General features: G+C 33.4%; 1 pseudogene; it reads left to right on the top strand.

The window, feature by feature from the left end:
- The first annotated feature begins 408 nt into the window (after positions 1-408).
- LOC125821614 (uncharacterized) overlaps positions 409-23,865 on the top strand; it is a 25,780-nt pseudogene continuing 2,323 nt past the window's right edge.

Here is a 23,865-nt window from a genome sequence, read left to right as displayed (position 1 = left end):
TAGACTTGCACGATTAGGAGTCCGAATAATGGATTCCAATGAAGGAGGAGTAGTGGTGATGAATGGAGCTAAATCATCATTAGTGTCTGAAGTGAAAGAGAAACAAGATCAAGACCCCGTTTTTCTTGAATTAAAGGTAAATGCTCAAAATCAAAAAGTGATGGCTTTTGAACAAGGGTGAGATGGTGTATTAAGATATCAAGGTATATTATGTGTACCAAAGGTATAGGAACTCCAAGAGAGGATCATGGAGGAAGCTCATAGCTCCAGATATTCGGGTTCCACAAAGTTGTATTGCTACTTCAGAGAAGTCTATTGGTGGAGTAGTTAGAAAAAGGGTATTGCAGAGTCGTTGCTAAGTGCCTAAATTGTCAACAAGTCAAGGTAGAACACCAGAGGCCAGGTGGTATGGCTCAGAACATAGAACTTCTAGAATGGAAGTGGGAGATGATCAATATGGAATTCATTACTGGTTCACCACGGTTTCACAGGCAGCATGATTTGAATTGGGTGATCGTAGATCGAATGACTAAAACAACTCATTTCTTACCGGTAAAGACTACTTTTTCAACAGAGAATTATGCTACGTTATATATTCAGGAGGTAGTCAGACTTCATGGAGTTCCATTGTCCAATACTTCAGATAGAGGTGCGCATTTCACCGCACAATTTTGGAAGTCCTTCCAAAAGGGTTTGGGTTCAAAGTAAACCTTAGTATTGTTTTTCATCCTCGGATTGATGGTCAAACAGAGCGAACCATTCAGAATTTAGAAGATATAATGAGGTCTTGTGTGATTGATTTCAAACGTTATTGGGATGATTACTTACCTCTCATTGAGTTTGCTTACAACAACATTTACCACTCTAGTATCCATAAGGCTCCATATGAGGCTCTTTTTGGGAGAATATATAGATCTCATATTGGATGGTTTGAAGTTGGTGAAGCTGGGTTGATAGGGTCATACTTGGTTCATCAAGCTATGGAGAAAGTGAAGACTATTCAATAGAGGTTTAAAACAGCGCAGAGTCGTCAGAAATTCTATACATATATTAGGAGAAGAGACTTAGAGTTTGATGTAGATTAGTGGGTTTACTTGAAGGTGTTACCCATGAAGAGTGGCATGAGATTTGGTAAGAAAGGAAAACTTGGTCCCCGGTATATTCATCCTTACAGGATATCCAAGAGGATTGGTTATGTAGCCTATGAGTTGGAGCTACCGTCAGAGTTAGCAGTAGTCCATACGGTATTCCACATTTCTATGTTGAAGAAGTGTATAGGTGATCCTTCACTTATTATACCAACTGAAGACATTGGTATTAAGGATAGCTTATCTTATGAGGAGATTCCCGTATAGATTCTAGATCGTCAGATTTGTAAGTTGAGAACCAAGGAGGTATCATCAGTAAAGGTTTTATGGAGGAATCAGTTTGTTGAGGAAGCTACCTGGGAAGCTGAGGAGGATATGACGAAGAGATAACCACATCTCTCTGATTCCATAGAAATTCCAAAATTAAGGTACGAATCCTTTTTCTTGGCATTTATTTTAGTTGAAATGTTGTGTTACTTTGCATATTAAGTGTTTGAGTTGGGTGTTAGATGTTACCACCCTTAACATAATTAGAGTAATCTCATTCCAGGATGAATGTTCCCAAGGGGGAGATATTGTAACACCTCGGTATTTGAAAGAGCTAAAAATAGAAAGAATCAAATTGGAAATCGCAAAATCTGAAAATTGTCAAGTTTAGCTTAAGTTATGAGTTTTGGGTCAACTACAAACGACCATAACTTTAAGTAAAGTATGATTTAGGTGGCCCATAAGATATCAAATGAAAGGTATTGGAATCCTCTTTCTAACGCCACCGAGTTTGCTAATTTTCGAGCTCATTTGAGGGAGATATGCTCGTTTGAAATTAGGCTGTCCATTTAAGAAAAGTTACCCGGATTTAAGAGAGGTATTTTGGTCTTTTCCTTACCCAATCAGATTTAAACGAAATTTGGTAACATTTAGGGGTCTAAACTTAGTTTTTTTCAGTTTTACAAATCCTAAAATACGCTAGGGGTTTGAGAGGAGAAAAGAGGAGAAGATCTAAGCGTTTGTCAAGTTCTTGAGGTTTTCTTGCGGATTTTCGCCATGGGTTTAATCCGTAAGAGGTATGTTATTTCACATAGTGTTGGGTTAGTTCACCCACATGCCAATCATGTTATTTTCAGCGTAGTTTTGTTCTTGAAGTTGAAGAATTTGATGTTCTTGATTAGTTTCTTGAAAGTGTTGTTTTCGTTCTTGAAATAGGATGGATTGATGCTTTATTGAGATATTTTGAGTATATTAAGGGTATTTTTGAGTAAATTATCGTATACTAATGTTGGGTATTCAAATCTAAGTGATTGGGAAAGAAACCATTTGATTTTAGGCGAATTAGGATCGAAAAACGAGTAAGAAATTTTGTTGGGTTTGTGGGCAGGGGGTTGGCGCACCGCGCCAGTAGTTACCAGAGAAGAGGGTCTGTGGTTTGAATCCTGGGGTACCGCACCACTCAGGGCGCCCCAACTTTCCTCCTGTAATTCAGGGTCTGGTGCCCTGCGCCACTCAGTGCGTCAGGGTCACCAGGTCCCCTACCCTTTTGTCCATTTTTCGTATGAGTTCCCCCGAATCGTACCTATCTTTTCTAATTGATTTCTACACTTTAAGGTACTTCTAAACATTGAGAGATCATTCATAACCTTGAATTCATAAATTCAAATTCAAGGTAGAGCTAAGAGTCAAGTCTTGAGAGTTCCTTCGAGTCTTTTAAAAAAGTCTTTTACAATTGATTTAAACTTGTTTTAAGACTTGAGTTTGAGGAAGAGTAGATCTGAGCTCATTTTCTTTAAAATGATATATGGGAACTAAGTATTCCCAAGAGTAAATGTTTTCACATTTAAGATGAGAGGACACACCAATTTCTGAAAGAGTTTTCATGAGCAGTTTAGTACCATCTCTTTTAAGAGAGATTTTTGAGTAATAATCTCAAACCACAGAAAAAGTTATGTTTTTAGAAATGTGAACTAGTTACATTTTGGGAGTAGTATTGAGCATTAATATGACGACGAGTTGAGATAACTCAAAGTCTCCATAAACCATGTAGTCAATGTGGGTAGAAAGGGTCATAGTTTTTAGATGTTCCTTAATGGTTTTTAGTATAGACTAGTGGATCCACTTAGTAGTAGGGTCTATACCCTGGCAAAGTATAGGACAGTTCTGACAATGTTGGCTAGCGTTGTATCATCACATAGCTCATAGTGATGGTTGTCGGTTAGAGAATCTCCCAAATAGAGTTATTTTGTATTTTTGCATACAAACTGAGCTATGTGTATTTTTTTTCTATACTATGAGTTATTATCTACTGTTTTAAAAGCTTTTCATTATATTGCATCTTTATCACAAATTTATATTGAAATGAGTTGAGTTGAGATGAGGTAAGTGTTTCTTCAGTTCCAGTTCAAGCTTATGTCTTGTTTTAGAATTACCCTTAAATGCTCGTACATTCCATGTACTGACACCGATTGGCCTACATCTTTTATGATGGAGTTACAGGTAATCAGGATCAGCATCCAGCACTTCCTTGATCCAGTTGAGCTCCAGAGTTGTTGGTGAGTCTCCTTGCTTCCTTAGGATCTCTTTTTCTATTTTTCAGTTATTTCAGTTGTTAGGATGATCGGGGGGTCTTGTTTCGACATCCCTCACAATATTAGAGGCTTCTTAGATAGATAGACATAGTTCATGAGTGCTTCTCTCATTTCAGTTATTGATGTCTGAGACTTGACTTTCCACTTTGGCTAGTGAATGTTTCTTTAAATATTCTGATGTTAGTTATTTTGAGTTAAAGCGTTCATTTGAGTTATTCTATGAAGAGTAAGTCTTCCTCTAAGAGTTAAGTCAGGCCAAGGGTTTGCTTGGGGACAGCAATGTTTCTCGAGTGTCGGCCGCGCCCAGGGTGTAGGCTCGAGGCGTGACACATATATAAATATACACCATAAAATAATTAGTTTAATAGAACATTATTCACTAAATTATCACTAAATCAAATGAAGAAACGAACCTTAGATGCTTCCCAATTAAGAATCACGTGAAATATCAAATTTAATATGAATTTAATGATATAAAATATTTAAACATGTTTCAATATTATATTGTCAAAATTAAACACCCATAAAATTTAAGAAACTTCGTAATATTGGTATCAGGTCTTGTATAATTATGAAATCAACTCATACAATGAAAATTAAGTGTTACCTTTTAATTGAAATGGTAACACCCATAAAATTTGGAGTCCACTGGGTACTTGAGCACCTATTAACCTCGTCTCGAATATATTTATTTATGTACAAATTAAGTGATATTTGTATAAATTTAACATAGAGTACCCAATGAACAAATAATTTGCTTTGTCCATTGGATCTTGGGTGGGTGCTTAAGGCTCTTTTATTGTTGTTGAGCCTGAGTTCAAATCTCATTATTAACGTCTTTTTTATATTTTTGATTCCACCACTTTCAGAGCACCCACAACCTTAAAATCCTAGATCCGCCACTATATATATATATATATATATTAACAAGCTAATTTAGAAATATAGTTAAAGGAAATACTCCCTCCTTTTTAAAAATAATGACATAATTTGATTGGTACGAAGTTTAAGAAATTAAAGAAGACTTGTTAGGAGGTGTTTGAAAAAACTTTTTTTAAGTGATGACTTAAAAGTTATAAGCCGAAAATCAAAAGTAGATAGCTAGAAAGTGTCACGCCCCGAGCCTACACCCTGGGGGGAACTGGCACTCGAGAACCATTGTTGGGCCCAAGCGAACCCTTGGCCTAGCATACTTACTCGGCAGAAGACTTAAACATAAGAAACATAACTCATGCAATAACTTAAGTGATAATAACTAAGACAAAATGGCAACTCAAGTCTTAAATGTATACAACTGAAATGAATAAGACTAAAGAACTATTACTATCGGTATATGAAGAATCTAAAAGAAAAAGGGATGTCGAAACAAGACCCCCGATCATCCTAACAACTGAAATACTAGAAAGCAATGTAAAAAGGAGCCCTTCTGAAAGCAAGGAGGATCACCAACAAAGTATGAGTGCTCAACTAGATCAACGAGGTGTTGGATGATGATCCTGGTTACCGGCCAGTGTCTGCATCATAACAACAATGCAGGCCAAATGGCATTAGTACACTGAATGAAAGAGTATGCGAGGGGAAAACTAAACATAACATAAGCTTGAAGGGAATCTAAGAGAAACACTTACCTTCGCTTTACTCAACTCATGAATAACTTAACTCAATATAAAGCAACAATACACAAACAATATATAGAAAGCTTTTAAAACAGTAGAAAGCAACTTAGTTCGTTAAAGAAATGCAATAACAAACTCAACTGTACTTGTATAATAAAGTAATATAGTTTATGTGGGAGTTTCTATAACCGACAACCACCACTATGAGCGTAAGTGGTGATACAACGTCTTGCCCACGCTGCTAGAACTGTCCTATACTTTGACGTCATATAGAACGCCTTAACTAAGTGGATACACTAGTCTATGCTAAAAAGCACTTAAGGAATCATCTAAAAAGTATGATCCTTTACTACCCATGATGGCTACATGGTTTATGGAGACTTGAGTTATTATGAACTCGCATCCCCATATCGTTGCTCAATACTACTCCCAAAAATATACTTAGCTCATATGTATTTAAAACAAAAGTTCTTTATTTGGTTTGAGATAATTACTCAAAACTTAGCTTAAAATCTCTTCTTGGAAATCGGTGTTTCCCTTTCTTGTTCAAATGTGAAAACATTTTTAAACACTAGGGAATACTTAGTTCCCTTATACCTTTGAAGAAATGAACTTCATTCTTTACTTCTTACTCTTTACTCAACTTGAACTTTAAGTCTTAAAACAAAGTTAAAAGCACTTGTAAAGGACTTATTGAAAGGACTCTAAGAACTTCCTAGGCTTGGCTCTTAACTTTCCTTGAATTTGAATTTATGTATTCAAGGTTATGATTCTTGTTTCTGGCTGATTTCTAGATGTTTAGAAGTCATTTAGAGTAGTTAGGATCAATAGGAAGTGTTAGTAAACTTTAGAAGGACTTAAATGGGCTACACGACGAAAAACGGGTGGGGCAGACGACCCGGGCGCGTCCCTGGCACTCCATGTCAACCCCTAAGTTACTGGGGCTCATTTCTGGCACACTGCTGGCGCGCTGCCCCAGCTACTCTGGCGTAGATAGGGTGCACCGCGCCAAACCCTGCCCAGGTGAAATCTGATGAATTTGTCTTCTCGATTTCTGACCTTCATTCGATTAAACCCAATTCCTTTTCTCAATATCTTCTTAGATTCAGATACCCAAAACATGTACACTAGAATCTAACTCAAAACAACTCTTAACATCGCTAAAACATCTCAAGAAAACCCATCAATCGCATATAAGTTCAACAATGAAAACAATTTAAGAACACAACTCAAGAACATCAAATTCTCAATCTTTTAGGACGAAAATCACGCTGAATTAAACATGTTTGGCGTGTGGGTGAACGAACACAACGCTATATGAACTCACATACCTCGTAGGATTGAATCCTTGGAGAAATCCATGACCAAACTCGAACGTTCTTAATCAAATTTGGCCTTTTCTCATTCTTCTCCTCTTTTCTCCTTTCTCCAAGCCTTAGCGTAAATTTCCAATTTTCTAAACTGACCAAATTCTGATTTGACCCCAACTAAACTCCTAAAAACGAATTAAAATAATTGGATAAGTAAAAGACTAAAATACCCTTCCAAAACCCAGTTTTAGACTTTCCTTATTTGAACAGCCCAACTTCAACTGGTTATATCTCACTCATACGAACTCGGAATCGCGCAAACTTGGCGCGTTGGAAAGATTATTCCAAGATATTTCCTACGATATATGGAAACACACCTAACTCATCCTGATCTAGGAGTTATGGTCGTTTGAAGTTGACCAAAATTCCAACTTAACATAACAAATTTTCCAGATTTTTATATTCTTTCCAAAAATGACTATTTCTAATTTTTAACTTCTTTCTAGTTCTTTTTGGTTACGGGGTGTTACAATATCTCTCTGTTGGGAACATTCATCCTCGAATGAGCTTACTCTTAGTAGGATAAGGGTATAACATGTAATAGTCAGCTCAAACGCCCAACAAGCAAGGCAATTATAACATGCTAACTTATAAATGAAAGAGTACTAAGAAGAGAATTAGCACCTTAGTCTGGAACTTCTCCGGCTTCAAAGAGATGTGGATATCTCTTCTTCATATCTTCCTCAGCTACCCAAGTAGCTTCCTCAACAAATTGGTTCCTCCAAAGGACTTTGATTGATGCTACTTCCTTAGTCCTCAACTTGCGAACTTCGCAATCTAGAATCTTGACCGGAATCTCTTCATAAGATAAGCTATTCTTGATCCCAATATATTTAGTTGGTATGATCAATGAAGGATCACCCATGCACTTCTTCAACACGGAGATGTGAAAAATCGAATGAACTGCGGCTAACTCTTGTGGTAGCTCCAATTCATAAGCTACATTACCTACCTTTTTCGATATTCTGTAAGGGTCAATATACCGGGGACTAAGCTTCCCCTTCTTACCAAATCTCATAACACTTTTCATGGGTGAAACTTTCAAGTATACCCAATCATCTACTTCAAACTCTAACTCCCTTCTCCTAACATCAGTGTAGGATTTCTAATGACTTTGCACCGTTTTCAACCTCTCTTGAATGACTTTTACCTTCTCCATAGCTTGATGAACTAAGTTTGGTCCTATCAATCCTGCTTCACCAACTTCAAACCATCCAATAGGAGATCTGCATCTTCTCCCAGAAAGAGCTTCATAAGGAGCCATTTAAATGCTAGAGTGGTAACTATTGTTATAAGCAAACTCAATGAGAGAAAGGTGATCACACAGGCCCTCAACATATCCTCTACAGTCTAAATAGTGTGCTCTGCTTGACCATCTGGCTAAGGATGACAAGCAGTACTTAAGTTCACCTTTAAACCCAAGCCTTTCTGAAAAGATTTCCAGAACTGTGCACTAAATTGTGCACATCTATCTGAAATAATCGAAAATGGCACCCCATGAAGTCTAACTACCTCTTGAAGATACAACTTGGCATAGTCCTCTATTGTATGGGTAGTCTTTACCGGCAAAAAGTGGGTTGATTTTGTCATTTTATCAACAATCACCCAAATAGAATCATGTTGCCTGCGAGACCTTGGTAAACCTGTTATGAAGTCTATATTGATCATCTCTCACTTCCATTCCGAAAGTTCTATATTTTGAGCCAAACCATCGGGCCTTTGATGCTCTACTTTAACTTGTTGGCAATTCAAACACTTAGCAACAAACTCTGCCATTCCCTTCTTCATACCAATCCACCAATAAACCTCTCTCAAGTCGCGATACATCTTTGTGGAACCCGGATGAATGGAATATCTGAAGGTATGAACTTCCTCCATGATCCTCTCTTAGAGTTCATCCACCCTTGGTACGCACAACCTACCTTGATACCTCAATACACCTTCTCCCCCTCGTTCAAAAGCCAATACTTTTTTCTTATGAACATTTGCCTTCAATTTAAGCAAAATAGAATCTTGGCCTTGCTTCTCTTTTACTTCTGACACAAATGATGATTCATCCACATTCATCACCACTACTCCCCCATCAGTGGAATCCATTAGACGAACTCTCAATCGTGCAAGTCTATGCACATCCTTTGCTAGTTCTTTCTTATCTTTCTCAAAATGGGCAGTACTACCCATAGACAACCTGCTCAAGGCATCAGCAACAACATTAGTCTTACCTGGGTGGTAAGGAATACTCAAGTCATAATCCTTGAGTAATTCTAACCACCTCTTTCGTCTGAGATTAAGCTCTTTCTGAGTAAACACATACTGAAGGCTCTTATGATAGGTGAACACATCCACATGAACACCATAAAGATAATGGCGCCATATTTTCAAAGAAAATACCACGGCCTCCAACTCTAGATCATGGGTTGGTTAGTTCCTCTCAAAAACCTTCAACTGTCTACAGTCATAAGCTATAACTTTTCCATTATGCATTAACACACAGCCCAAACTAACTCTAGATGCATCACAATAAACAACAATGCCTTGCGTACCTTCTAGTAAGGTCAACACTGGGGCAGTAGTTAACCTTTTTTTCAATTCCTGAAAACATTTCTCACTAGCTTCAAACCATTGAAACTTCACTGTCTTCTGAGTTAACTTGGTCAAAGGGGATGAAATAGATGAGAACCCCTCTACGAACCTTCTATAATAGCCATCCAAACCCAAGAAACTCCTAATATAAGCTAGAGATGTAGGTCTAGGCCGATTTTGCACTGCCTTAATTTTCTAAGTATCAACTTTAATTCCCTCTTCAGACACAATGTGGCCTAAGAATTCCACAGACTCAAGCCAAAACTCACACTTATAGAACTTGGCATACAACTCTCTACCCTTTAGAGTTTGGAGAACTATTCTGAGATGACTAGCATGATCTTCTTCATTTCTCAAATAGATTAGTATTTCATCAATAAAGACGATAACAAACATATCTAAATAAGGTTTGAATGCTCTATTCATAAGGTCCATGAATGTTGCAGGAATATTGGTCAAACCAAAGGGCATAACCAAGAACTCATAATGACCATAATGGGTCATGAATGTTGTCTTTGGAATGTCACATTCCCTTACTTTCAACTGATGATAGCCTGATCTGAGATCAATCTTAGAGACACAAGTATCACCCTGAAGCTGATCGAAAAGATCATCAATTCTCGGAAGAGGATACTTATTCTTGATGGTAACATTGTTAAACTGGCGGTAATCTATACACATCCTAAGGTAACCATCTTTCTTTCTCACAAATAAGACTGGAGCGCCCCAAGGTGAAACACTTGGTCGAATAAAGACCTTATCAAGGAGATCTTTCAACTATTATTTAAGTTATTTCAACTCTGCTGGTGCCATTCTGTATGGCAGAATAGATATAGGACGAGTATCTGGAAGAATGTCTATACCGAAATCTATTTCTCTCTCAGGAGGGACTCTGGGAAGATCATTAGGAAAGACTTTAGGAAACTCTTTTACTACTGCAACTGACTGAATATGAGGTACCTCAACACTAGAGTCATTAACTCGGACTAAGTGATTGACACACCCATTGGAAACTAACTTTGTCGCGTTAAGGTACGAAATGAAATGACCCTTAGGAATTGTTGAACTGCTACTCCACTCTATAACTGTCTCATTAGGAATTTGGAACCTAACAACTCGAGTTCTACAATCAATGGAGGAATAACAGGCATGAAGCCAGTCCATACCAAGAATGACATCAAAATCTACCATGTCTAACTCAACTAAATCAGCCATGGTGTTCTTGTGATTGATGGAAATGACACAATCACGATATACTCGCTCTGCTAGAATAGACTCCCCAACAGGTATAAAAACACAAAAGGATTCACAAAGTTTCTTAGGAAGAACATCAAAATTATTTGCAACATAAGGAGTCACAAAAGAGAAACTTGCTCCTGGGTCTAGCAAAGCATAAACATCAAGAGTGAAGACTTTGATCATACCAGTGACAACATCTGGAGAGTTTTCTTACTCTTGACGACTAGTGATCGCATAAAGGCGGTTTGGTCCTCCGCTAGTACCGAAAGTAGTTCCTCTAGGTGCAGCCCTGTCTGGTGGAGCAACTGATGAAGATTGGTCTCTATTGCCCTGATTCCCAATACCTTGGTGGTTCTTAGGGAACTCTTTCATGAAGTGACCCTCTTGTACACACTTGAAGCAACCTGTGGAGCCATCATGACACTTACCTGGGTGGGTTCTACCACACTTAGAACATGCAGGAGCCCAGTTACCTCTTTGTGCCACACTACCCTGAGATTAGGCAGGTCTAGCCCTGAAGTGCTGTGAATTCTGACTATTGTACTCACATTTGTTTCTAGGTGCAAGTGCACTAGAAGATGATGGAGCAGGTCCCTTTTGCTTTTGCTATAAGGACGAACGGTTCGCATTACTTCTTTGTTGCCGGACTCATTTCCTGTCTTCGCTTTCTTGTTTCTAAACTCCTCTCTATCCCTCAGCTTCTCTTCCTCAACCTGCTACACATAGACCATCAACCTTGATATATCTATGTCACCTATTAGCATTGCAACCTTACCTTCCTTACTTGACAAACGAGACAGCCCATCAGCAAACAAACTCATTATACTCCTCCTATCTGCAACCATCTCCAAAGCATGACGGGATAGTTGGGTGAACTTCAACCCATACTCATGAATACTCAAATAATCCTGCTTAAGTGTGAGGAACTCTTGTACCTTAGCCTCCCTCAGTTTTCGGGGAAAGAAACACCCCAAGAAGGCCTCTTTAAAACAAGCCCAACTCGCAAGTGGTGCTCCCTCAGCTCTACCCGTCTTCCACTGGTCAAACCAAGTCCTAGCAACATTCTTTAGTTGATATGCAGCTAGTTCAACTCGCTCAGCATCGGTAATGTACATGACCTCAAATGCCTTTCTGCAATTCCTCAAATAAATTCTTTGGATCCTCATTAGTGCTTGAACCAATGAAACTTGGAGGATTCATTCTCAAAAACTCTCGGATCCTCGAAGTATCAGCTTCTTCTTATTGAGCCCCCCTTTGTTGCCCAGCTTGGTTGGTCACAATTTGGCTTAACATCCTGATCGCTTCCCTGAACTCAGCATTGGTAACTTCTCCTTGGGGTTGCACTTCAGTTGCATTGGGTACCCCTTGCTCCTCAACATTACGCCTAGCAGGACGACCTCTGACAGCTCTTCGTGGAGGCATGATTAACTGAAAACACACGCAAGAACTAATTAGAAAGAGACTTTATAGAGATAAACTATATTGCATGAAATGAGTGTGAAAGAAGTGAGATAATTTCCTAAGTGTTGCAGCCTCTTAATTATAGATATGGCGCGTTTCACACCGATAACTAGGACTCTACATAAACGGCTTCATAGACTCCCCAGGACTCTTGAACTATGTGCTCTGATACCAAGTTTATCATTCCCCGAGCCTACACCTTGGGAGGGACTGGCACTCGAGAACCATTGATGGCCCCAAGCGAACCCTTGGCCAGACATACTTACTCGGTGGAAGACTTAAACATAAGAAACATGACTCATGCAATAACTTAAGAGATAATAACTTAGCCAAAATGGCAACTCAAGTCTTAAACGTATACAACTGAAATGAATAAGACTAAAGAACTATAACCATTTGTCTACGAAACCTCTAATACAAAAAGAGATATTGGGACAAGACCCCCGATCATCCAAACAACTGAAATACTATAAAGCAATGTGAAAAGGAGCCCTTCGAAAAGCAAGGAGGCTCACCAACAGACTCTGAGTGCTCAATTGGATCAACGAGGCGTTGGATGATGATCCTAGTTACTTGTCTCTGCATCATAACAATGATGCAGGCCAAATGGCATCAGTACATTAATTGTACGAGTATGCGAGGGGAAAACTATACATAACATAAGCTTGAAGGGAATCTGAAAGAAACACTTACCTTGGCTTTACTCAACTCATGAATAACTTAACTCAATATAAAGCAACAATACACATGCAATATATAAAAATCTTTTAAAACAGTAGAAACCAACTTAGTTCATTAAAGAAATGCATGAAATGCATTAACAAACTCAACTGTACCCATATAATAAAGTAATATAGTTTCTCTGGGAGTTGCTCTAACCGACCACCACCACTATGAGCCTAAGTGGTGATACAACGTCTTGCCCACGCTGCCAGAACTATCCTATAATTTGTCATCATATAGAACGCCTTAACTAAGTGGATCCACTAGTATATGTTAAAAAAACACTTATGGAATCTTCTAAGAAGTATGGTCCTTTTACTACCCATGATGTTTACATGGTTTATGGAGACTTGAGTTATTATGAACTCGCTTCCCCATATCGGTGCTCAATACTACTCCCAAAAATATACTTAGCTCATAAGTTTTTAAAACAAAACTTATTTCTTTGGTTTGAGATAATTACTCAAAACTTAGCTTAAAAGCTCTTCTTGGAAATCGGTGTTTCCCTTTCTTGTTCAAATGTGAAAATATTTTAGACACTAGGGAATACTTAGTTCCCTTATAATCTTTGAAGAAATGAATTTCATTCTTTACTTCTTACTCTTTACTCAACTTGAACTTTAAGTCTTAAAACAAAGTTAAAAGCACTTGCAAAAGATTTCTTGAAAGGACCCTAAGAACTTCCTATGCTTGGCTCTTAACTTTTCTTGAATTTGAATTTATGGATTCAAGGTTATGATTCATGTTTCTGGATGATTTCTAGATGTTTAGAAGTCATTTAGAGTAGTTAGAATCAATAGGAAGTGTTAGTACACTTTAGAAGGACTTAAACAGGCGACACGACTAAAAACGTGTGGGGGAAGATGACCCAGGCGCGGCGCGCCAGCCCCTAAGTTACTGGGGCTCATTTCTGGCGCACTGTTGGCGCGCCGCCCTAGCCTCTCTGGCACAGATGGGGTGCGCCACGCCAGACCCTCCCTGGTGAAGTCTGACAAACTTTTCTTCTCGATTTCTAACCTTAATTCGATTAAACCCAATTCTTTTCTCAATATCTTCTTAGATTCTGATACCCAAAACATGTACACTAGAATCTAACTCGAAAAAACTCTTGACATCTCTAAAACATCTCAAGAAAACCCATCAATCCCATATTAGTTCAAGAATGAAAACAATTCAAGAACACAACTCAAGAACATCAAATTCTCAATCTTTTAGGACGAAAATCACGTTGAATTAAACATGTTTGGTGCGTGGGTGAACGAGCACAATGCTTCGTGAACGCACATACCTCGTAGGATTGAATTCTTGGCGAAATTCACGACCAAACTCGAACGTTCTTGACGAATCTTGTCTTTTCTCCTTCTTTCTCCTCTTTTCTCCTTTCTCCAAGCCCTAGCGTGAATTTCCAATTTTCTAAACTGACCAAATTCTGATTTTACCCCAATTAAACTCCTCAAAACGAATTAAAATAATTGGGTAAGGAAAAGACTAAAATACCCTTCCAAAATCCGGTTTTAGACTTTCCTTGTTTGAACTGCCCAACTTCAAATGGTCATATCTCACTCATAAGAATTCGGAATCGCGCAAACTTGGCGGCGTTGGAAATTTTATTCCAAGATATTTCCTACGATATCTGGAAACACACCTAACTCATCTTGAGCTAGGAGTTATGGTCATTTGAAGTTGACAAAAAATCCAACTTAACATACTTAACAAATTTTTCAGATTTTTATATTCTTTCCAAAAATGACTATTTACAATTTTTAACTTCTTTCTAGTTATGGGGTGTTACAGTAAGTACCTATCTACTTGTTATAAATATAATGAATGTGTATTTTTTAGAGAAATCAATTTTCCCCAACAAACAAAGGGGTTCTCATCATTATAAATTTATCTCCCAAGAGAAATACAAAATCTTCTCACTTCTTCCTACTTTCTTCTCATTGTTTTACATAATTTCATTACATGTTATTAGCACGAGACTCTAACTAAACAGTCCTAAGTCTGAAAAGGTTTAAGAGCACTAACGAGCAATAAATTTTTCTCCCTAAGTCACATAAGTAGAAAGTAGGGGCATGGATGGTTGACCATGCTGTAAAAATAAATTCAAAATACTTTAATTTTAGGTCAAACTTACTATTATCTTTTGTAAGAAAAATATTATTACCTCAATCACAATTTAATGTCCTATATCAATTTTGTAGTTATTCTGATGGTTTGCATTAGATATGATATTTGACTAACTCTATGAAAACTATTTAAATTTAGGAAAAATTAGCAAACTAGTCACAATCCCTAACTTAATTACTAAAAACATCTACACTTTAAAATAGTTATTTAAAATGTCAAAATGTCAATATTTTAGAAAATAATTTGTACCCAAATACTATTATTTGTCTTTCCTTTTATTTCTCAAAACAGTCCAACATGAAATACATCCACTACCCATTTACACTTCTTCCTAGGCTTTAATACCATTAAATTTATTTTCCATCTTTCACGTTTTCAAATTTTTTTCTCTTTCATCAACTTTTCAATTTTCACCATTGTCCCCATCATTCGCGTTTTTTTTTCATTTTTTTTCTCTTTCATCAAATTTTCACCATTATTCTCTCCCTCATTGTTGAAGAAGAACTAATTATTCAAGTTCATACCAATTTGTTCAGATCTAGATAAAGGTATTTTCAAAGTCATCATATAATTTGCGAGATTTCATGAGATTTTGTTTTCAAAATCACAAATTATGTTGAATTTTGGATTGTATGTATTACGGATTTTCCGTCATTTTTTCGATTTTTATGTGAGTTTGTTAACATACTCATCAAATATTTATGCATTTTGGATTTTTAGTATTTTAAACACTATTGTTCGATTTATTTTTGTGATATTGTTTACATATTTGAGATTGAGAGATTGTAATTTGTAGTAATCCATATTAGCATTCATACATAATATATTGCTTGATTTTTTTATTTATTCATATTTAATAATTTCAAATTTTGCTTATAGGATTACTAATGCACAAGTGAATACAGATTCAGATTTGGATTTGGTGAAAAAAAACCGAAAAAAAGGAACATAGCAGACGAAGAAGAAAGAGAGAGTCAGAGAAGAAGATTGGAAAATTGTATTCATACCAGAATAGTATTCATATTAATTTTTGTTTGTCAATTGTTTTTCTTTTACTCATCATTTGTATTTTTATTAAGAATATTGTATTTCTTTTTTAGTTTGTAGTCATTCAAATAGGTATGTCAAATGGATTTGCATTTCTTAAGCATAGATGTATCCTATTTTTTAACAGTCAATTTGTATTATTTTTTTTAGAATATTGTGTCCTTCCCCTCAACAGATTGTATTATTTTCACTATGTATGCTATTTGTTTTCCAGAATCTTGTATCCCTATTTCTTTCATAGTCAATTTGTATTTATTTTTTTAGAATATTATATCCTTCCTCAACAGATTGTATTATTTTCACCATGTATGCTATTTTTTTTCCAGAATCTTGAATCCTTTCATAAATCATATTCATGTGCAATGATTAGATTATATTGAGATACAATCAGTAATAGTTTTGTAATACAAATAAAAGAAAAATATATTTGGCAGACATGTAATACAATTTTGATCAATGAAATACAATTTGTAGTTTTCACTATGAAAGTAAAAAAATCAATTTTAATTTGAATGGTAAAGTGAGCACATAAAATGTAAAAATTATTGGTATACAATTATAATGAAAACAAAATAAAAAGGAAATTCTATCCAATCGAATGAAAAGGGGAATTTTTTTGAAATTGTAACTGATGAGAATTTTAAGTGATATGTTCCTTTTTTTAAAAATATTATCTCCCTTGATTTTCTCCTTTCTAAATAATTGTAATCTTGAAAATCAAACAAATAAAAAATACATAAATCAAATACATTACAAACTAAAATATTGACATTTTAGATAAATATCAAAAGTGTGGCTAAGAAAACCTATTAAATGTCAAAATATTGACATTTTGAAAATTTTCCCTTAAATTTATTTGGTCAAAGTCTCAAAATTAAAGTTGTCATGTATTTTCCTTATCATTAATACACACTACAAAATATAATAAATGACAAAGGTAAAAGAAATAAATGATATATTTTAAATAAATTTCTCAATTAATGTCAAATATCACTATTAGCACAATAATAAAATTCTTTGCAATAATTGATTTAAAACTCTAGTTTGTTCACACCTTTGCACTTTAAAAAATTATCTTACCTTTTATTGACAAATAATAAATTTCCGAAAATCGAACAAACATAGTTTTCAAGAAACAGCTCAGCAATCGAAAGTGTACATATAAAAGGCGAGATACTGTTTGATTCACTTCTTCATTTAATTTTAGTTTTTAAAAAAATATATAAGCAACAAAGAGGAGACACTTGAATCAATATAGGTGATAAGCGACATCATTTTGCTTCTTCACTTACTTCAATTTTTTAAAGGGATAAATCAGCAACCAAGAGGAACATATAAACGTGACTGAGACGGTATTGATTCACTCATTCATTTCATTCAATTAATTTTTGCATTTTATTTTCTTGCAATAAAGAACTCGAATTCCGTGATGGTGAGTTTGATTCAATTCAAATCTTGTTTAGTTTCTCAATATTTTTCCCTTGTGTTCATTTATAAATTTACAGTTCATTTTAGCAAGTGTCTTGTTTTTGAATTTATAGACCATTTCTAATAAATTTTAAAACCTATAAATTAACAAGATTGGCAAATGTTTGATTTCTCCTTCTTGCATTCCTGTTTCAAATTTTTTGTTTATGGCATATCGAAAAAAATATCTCTACCCCAAAAAGGTTGTAGCAAAAGTTGTGTACATCGTCCTATTTTCAAACCCTAGTTTGTGTATATCTCACCCTTTTCAAATCCTACTTGTGGGATAACGTTAGGTATGTTGCTTTTGTTGTTGTGTATTGATATGTATGAATGTCATTTAAATACAATGAGACTTCCATCAATTTCTCCACATGCATTCACTCAATTATATTTTTCAATCTACGAACGAGACTTCCATCTCGATCTGAGAATAAGTGTCACTGAAGGATGATGCTTTCTTCATCCCTTATAACCATTCCTCTATGTTTCTCTCAAATCAAAAAGATTTGTTTCTAATTTTTTTCAAGTCATTTTTACTTTATGAAATAAAGTGTATATGTACGGTATCAGAGCTATGGATAATAAGAAACACGGTAAGAAACATACGAGTAGAAAATTAAGAAAAATAAGAAGAAAATTAAACAAATTATATTCGGAATATAAACAACTTAATATCACAAAGACTGATAACGAAAACTTAGATCAAATAATAGATAATATATCTAAAATAGAATATAAATATATTCAATACTTAAAATTACAATGAATAACAAGAATAACGACTATAGACAAAAACTTAATGAAATAATTATAGCAAAACGACAAGAATTAGAACATAGGCAAAATAGACTTAACAATAATATATTCGCAGGAATTTGTCATAAATCTATAATAGCACAAAGAAAGACTATTTTATATCTAGAAATACAAATAAATAACTTAGAATATAAACTACAACATAATTTATAAATGAATAAAGAAGAATACGCAATAGATGAAAAAACATATGAAAATTATGACGGATTAAAAATAAAGATAATATTTTCTCATCTAGGAAGAAGATATAAGAAAATAGGTGACAATTAAGTTTAATGTTAGAGAAAGAAACGATAAAACTAGAAGATAGTTTAACTGCTATGACAAGAATAACAAAAGAAAATGAAGAAATAGATAGAAAAACGGAAATTGAAAAAATAAAACAACAAGCAAAAAAGGAAGTACAACAATTAGAAGAAGTAAAAAATACCAAAATAATAGAGCTAGAAAAAGAGCTAGCAATATTAAAAGAAATATATGAAATAAAACAAAAAGAAAAAGAACAAAAAACGAAATTAACAAATGAGATAATTAAATTTAAAGAAAAATTGCAACTAGAAGATGAAATAGAAGAAAAAGAAGAAAATGATAATCTACCCGAAATAAGAGTTGATGAAATAAACGACGATGATCTAGAACAACATTCGGAAACAAGCGAAACATATACGGAACTTTTAGCAAACATAGATAATACAAAGAATTTAGAAGTAAATACAGAAGACGCAGACATGGACGAAAAACCTAGCACATCAGGAGTAAAAAACTCAAAAAAAATTAATCCAAAATATTATAATAAAAATTATGAACAATATGATAAAGAAAAAACTAAATGGGATAAAAGATTAAATAAAAAATGGACGCCTAAACCAATAACTGGACAACATGATTTTTTAGATTTAGACTGTGTAGAAGATATAAATAAAACAATCCAGTTATGAATAGGATACATATCAAAACAATTAATAGATAACAAGATAATAACAGCAGAGACACCAGGATACATAGAAAGAACACTTATAGGAACAGTAAAATTATGGCTACAAAATTTAACAAGTGAAAGTTTAACAACTTTAAGAAATAATAAAAAATTGATGGTGGAATAGTCACTACAACTATGGAAATATTATATAAATATGAAATAGCTATAAGGAATGAATTTAGTAGTATGACAACAGAGGTAGAAGAACAAAATAAAGAAAAAATCATAAATCGAAATCTAATGACAAAATTAGCAATATGTAATATGTGTTACATAGATGAATATACATGTGCATTTAGAGAATATTATTATAAAGGAACATATAGCACAGAAGAAAGTAAAGAAATAAGAAAATTATATTTTACAAAATTACCAGAACCTTTTAATTCAAAAATAATAAAAAAGTTGGAATGAAGCAGAATTAACTGACACCTTACGAGCTAGAATGAAATTCTTACAACGATGGTTTATGGAACTATGTGAAAAACATAAAGAAGAAATAAAAATGGAAAAAATATTAATAAAAAACTTAGCATGTTGCAAAAATAAAAAAGCACCTCAATTTGGTTGTACGGATAGATATTATAAAAATAGAAAGAAATATAATAAAAAATATAGATCAAAATATAAATATAAAAAACCAAGAAGACGATACTATGTAAAAAACTACAAAACCAAAAGGCAATATAGACCCAAAAAAAAACTAACGGAATGTACTTGTTATAATTGTGGAAAATTAGGACATATAGCTAGAGATTGTAAATTACCTAAAGATCCAAAGAAAACACAAATATCAGATATAATAATAGACGATGAAAAATATACACAAATAGAGTACGTAGATTATGAATTAGAAAGCAATAATAGTATATATGAATTATCGGAAAATGAAATGGAAAATAATCCAGTAATAGAATCAGATAATGAATACGATATCAATGACTGAAAAAGATATACAAATAATAACTAAAGAACAATATCAAGATGAAGAATCAGCAGAACAAAAAATAATATTTGATAATAATATATTTGAACAAATAAAAGGAAAAGAATTAGACCTAAGCGTAGCAAAAATATTTGAAATACCAACAATAAGAAACTGGTTTAAACGACAAAAAGAAGAATATTATGTAGTAAGTCAAGGAGAACATATCATAGATTGCAAATACACTAAAGGAAAGGCCAAAATACCAATAATAAATAAACGAATAATAAATAAATAAATACAAGATATTAAGGCTAAAAATCCAATTAAATATGTACATTTAGGAGGAACAGAAATACTAATAAAAGCATGTTTTAGAGAAGGAATAGATACACCCATAGAAATATACTTAGCAGATGATAGAATTATACAACTCATAGAAAAAAGTATAATAAGTGCTAAAAGGTAACCTCATATACCAAAAATTTAAATTTATAATAAGTGTTAATTACTCAGTAGCAATAAATGACAGAAATATAGATAAATCGTTAGTATTATATTGGAGAATGTCAGGAATAGAACTAGCCCCGGGAAGTAAAATATTTACAGTTAGATGTAAAAACTTATATGTTTTAACGAAAAAACATAAAATAACAGCAAAAAATAAAATAAATAAAATAAAAATAGAAGATCCTTTTGAAAGAATAATCACAGTCATAGACAAGAATGACTATAGTTATAATGAAATTGATATAGAAGAAGATTTAGAAATAGTAAAAGAAAGACTAAGTACATCAAAAAGAATAAACAATGAATACCCCAACTTTCATAAAAAATGAGTACCTCAAGAAGAATAGAGAAAAGCCCACAAAAATCAATGGAAGAAGAAATAAAACCACATCATTACTACATAACGGGAATAATGGAACAACAAAAATATTTAATATTAATAGATACAGGACGAGAAAAAAACTATATTACAAGAGAATTAGTGACGGAAGATGAAATAATAACTATTGAGCAATCATGCTCCGAACTACCAAAAGCATTAATGTATACCGAAGAAACTACAGAAAAGGAAATAATCATTGGAGGAGTACCAATAGTGATAAAATTAAAATATATCAAGGAAATGAAAATATCATTTTAGGAATAAAATGGTTAGAACAAGTAAAACCATATAATCTAGAAGACAAACAGTTAACAATAAATTATGAAAATAAAAGAGTAATAATAAAAAGAACCTTAGTATGAAAATATACATACTTGCAAAGATAATAATAGAGGGATATTACAACAGATATTATACACCAATGATAGATATAGGAGCAGAAGCTAATATATGTAAATACAATTGTTTACCAGAAGATAATGAGAAAAATTAAAAACACCGATAGTAGTAACGGAATTTAATAATGAAGGAAGCATGATCACATATAAGGCAAAAAATATAAAAGTACAAATATGGGATAAGATACTAACTATAGAGGAAATATATAACTTTGAATTAACTACAAAAGTATGTTATTAGGAATGCCATTTTTAGAAAAATTATACCCACATATAATAACAAAAACACACTGGTGGTTCACAACACCGTGTAAACAAAAAATAGGAGCAAAAAGAGTAAATAATAAAAAACGAAAAACAACAGATGGATAAAAGGAAGTGAAAAAATTACACAAAAATTAGAAAATATAAAAGAAGAAGACCCTAAAATAGAATTAATTATATTCTCTATAGATAAAGTAAAAATAATTCAAGATAAGTTAGAATTATTATATAGTGAGGATCCTTTACAAGGATGGGAGAAACATAAAACAAAAATAAAAATTGAGCTAATTGATAATAATAGTATAATAACCCAAAAACCATTAAAGTATAATTTTAATGATTTAACCGAATTTAAGATACATATAGATGAATTACTAGAAAAAGATATATACAAGAAAGCAATAGTAAGCATACAAGCCCGACATTTATCGTAAATAAACATAGTGAACAAAAAAGAGGAAAAAGCAGAATGTTATTGATTATAGAAATTTAAATGCAAAAACTAAAACATATAATTATCCGATACCAAATAAAATACTAAAGATAAGACAAATACAAGGATATAATTATTTTAGCAAATTTGATTGTAAATCAGGATTTTATCACTTAAAACTAGAAGAAGAATCTAAAAAACTAACAACATTCACTGTACCACAAGGATTTTATGAATGGAATGTATTACCATTTGGATATAAAAACGCACCAGGTAGATATCAACACTTTATGGACAATTACTTTAAACAAATAGAAAATTGTGTAGTGTACATAGATGATATATTATTATTCCAAAACACAAGATGAACATATAAGATTATTAGAAAAATTTATACATATCATAGAATATTCAGGTATAAGTCTAAGTAAAAAGAAAGCAGATATAATGAAAAATCAAATAGAATTCTTAGGAATACAAATTGATAAAAACGGAATAAAAATGCAAACACATATATACAAAAAATAATTAACTCAAATGAACAACTAGACACAAAAAAGAAATTACATCATTCTTAGGACTAGTAAATCAAGTAAGAGAATACATACCAAAATTAGCAGAGAATTTAAAACCATTACAAACAAAATTAAAGAAAGATATAGGATATCAGTTTGATAAAAAAAGACCAAATACAAATACAAAAGGTAAAATTATTATGTAAAAACTTACCTAAACTATACTTTCCAGATGAAAACAAAAAAATTACTTATATAATAGAATCAGATGCGAGTGAAAAAAGTTATGGAGGAATATTAAAATACAGTATGATGGCACTACGATAGAACATCATTGCAGGTATTATTCAGGAACGTTTAATAATACAGAAATAAAATGGGAAATAAATAGAAAAGAATTATATTCAGTATATAAGTGTTTATTATCATTTGAACCATTTATTGTATATAACAAATTTATTATAAGAACAGATAATACACAAGTAAAATGGTGGCTAACAAGAAAAATACAAGATTCGGTAACAACAAAAGAAATAAGGAGATTGGTATTAAATATATTAAATTTACATTTACAATAAGTAATAAAAACTGATAAGAATGTTATTGCAGATTACTTATCAAGACAAAGCTACTCAGACTAGAACAAAATACAATGGAAAAGATACTCAAAGCCATAACTACACTTTGTATAAAAGTGGATAGTATGGACAACGAGATACAAAAGCTAAAGACTAATGAAGATAATCTGAAGTCTAAAGCTAGTCAGCAGCATGACTATAAAAATGCGGAGCTAGTCGATCGGAAGACGAAAAAATCAGAGCTAAAAGGAGACGATGGGAAACTCCTTAAAACCCATAAATGTTTGTTTAAATACAGCTGCAGGTACAAGCAAACAAGTTAGCGATAAACAACATAAAAATACTAACTTAAACCAGCTATTCGAAAAACCATTTACCCAAAGGACACCTAGACATATGTCCATAGAACCGCAAACATCTACATATGCAGATAGTTTGCAAAACCAAAATGAGAAAAAGACATATAATTACATCACACGAACCTATATCGAAAATATACACAAAATCCAAACTTATTTAAACCGCAACCCCAAATCAACTACAAAAGAACCAAATCAAGATTATTTAACCCAAAAATTGCAAGGTTATAATAAACTAATTCACAACCAAAAACTAACGCCAACTTAGTAAGGACATGTTATAACTATGGATTACTAAATACTGTATATACATATGACGGAGAAGAACTAAGCGGAATACCGGAACTACATAGAGCATTTATTACATATAAGAGAGTTATTAAGGGAAATTTATTCTACG

The sequence above is a fragment of the Solanum verrucosum genome, unplaced genomic scaffold (genome assembly GCF_900185275.1).
Source record: "Solanum verrucosum unplaced genomic scaffold, falcon-dt-bn FXZP01000305.1, whole genome shotgun sequence".
Classification (NCBI taxonomy): Eukaryota; Viridiplantae; Streptophyta; class Magnoliopsida; order Solanales; family Solanaceae; genus Solanum; species Solanum verrucosum.
Note: the sequence above shows the minus strand (reverse complement) of the source record. Positions and strands in the feature narration are given on the sequence as shown.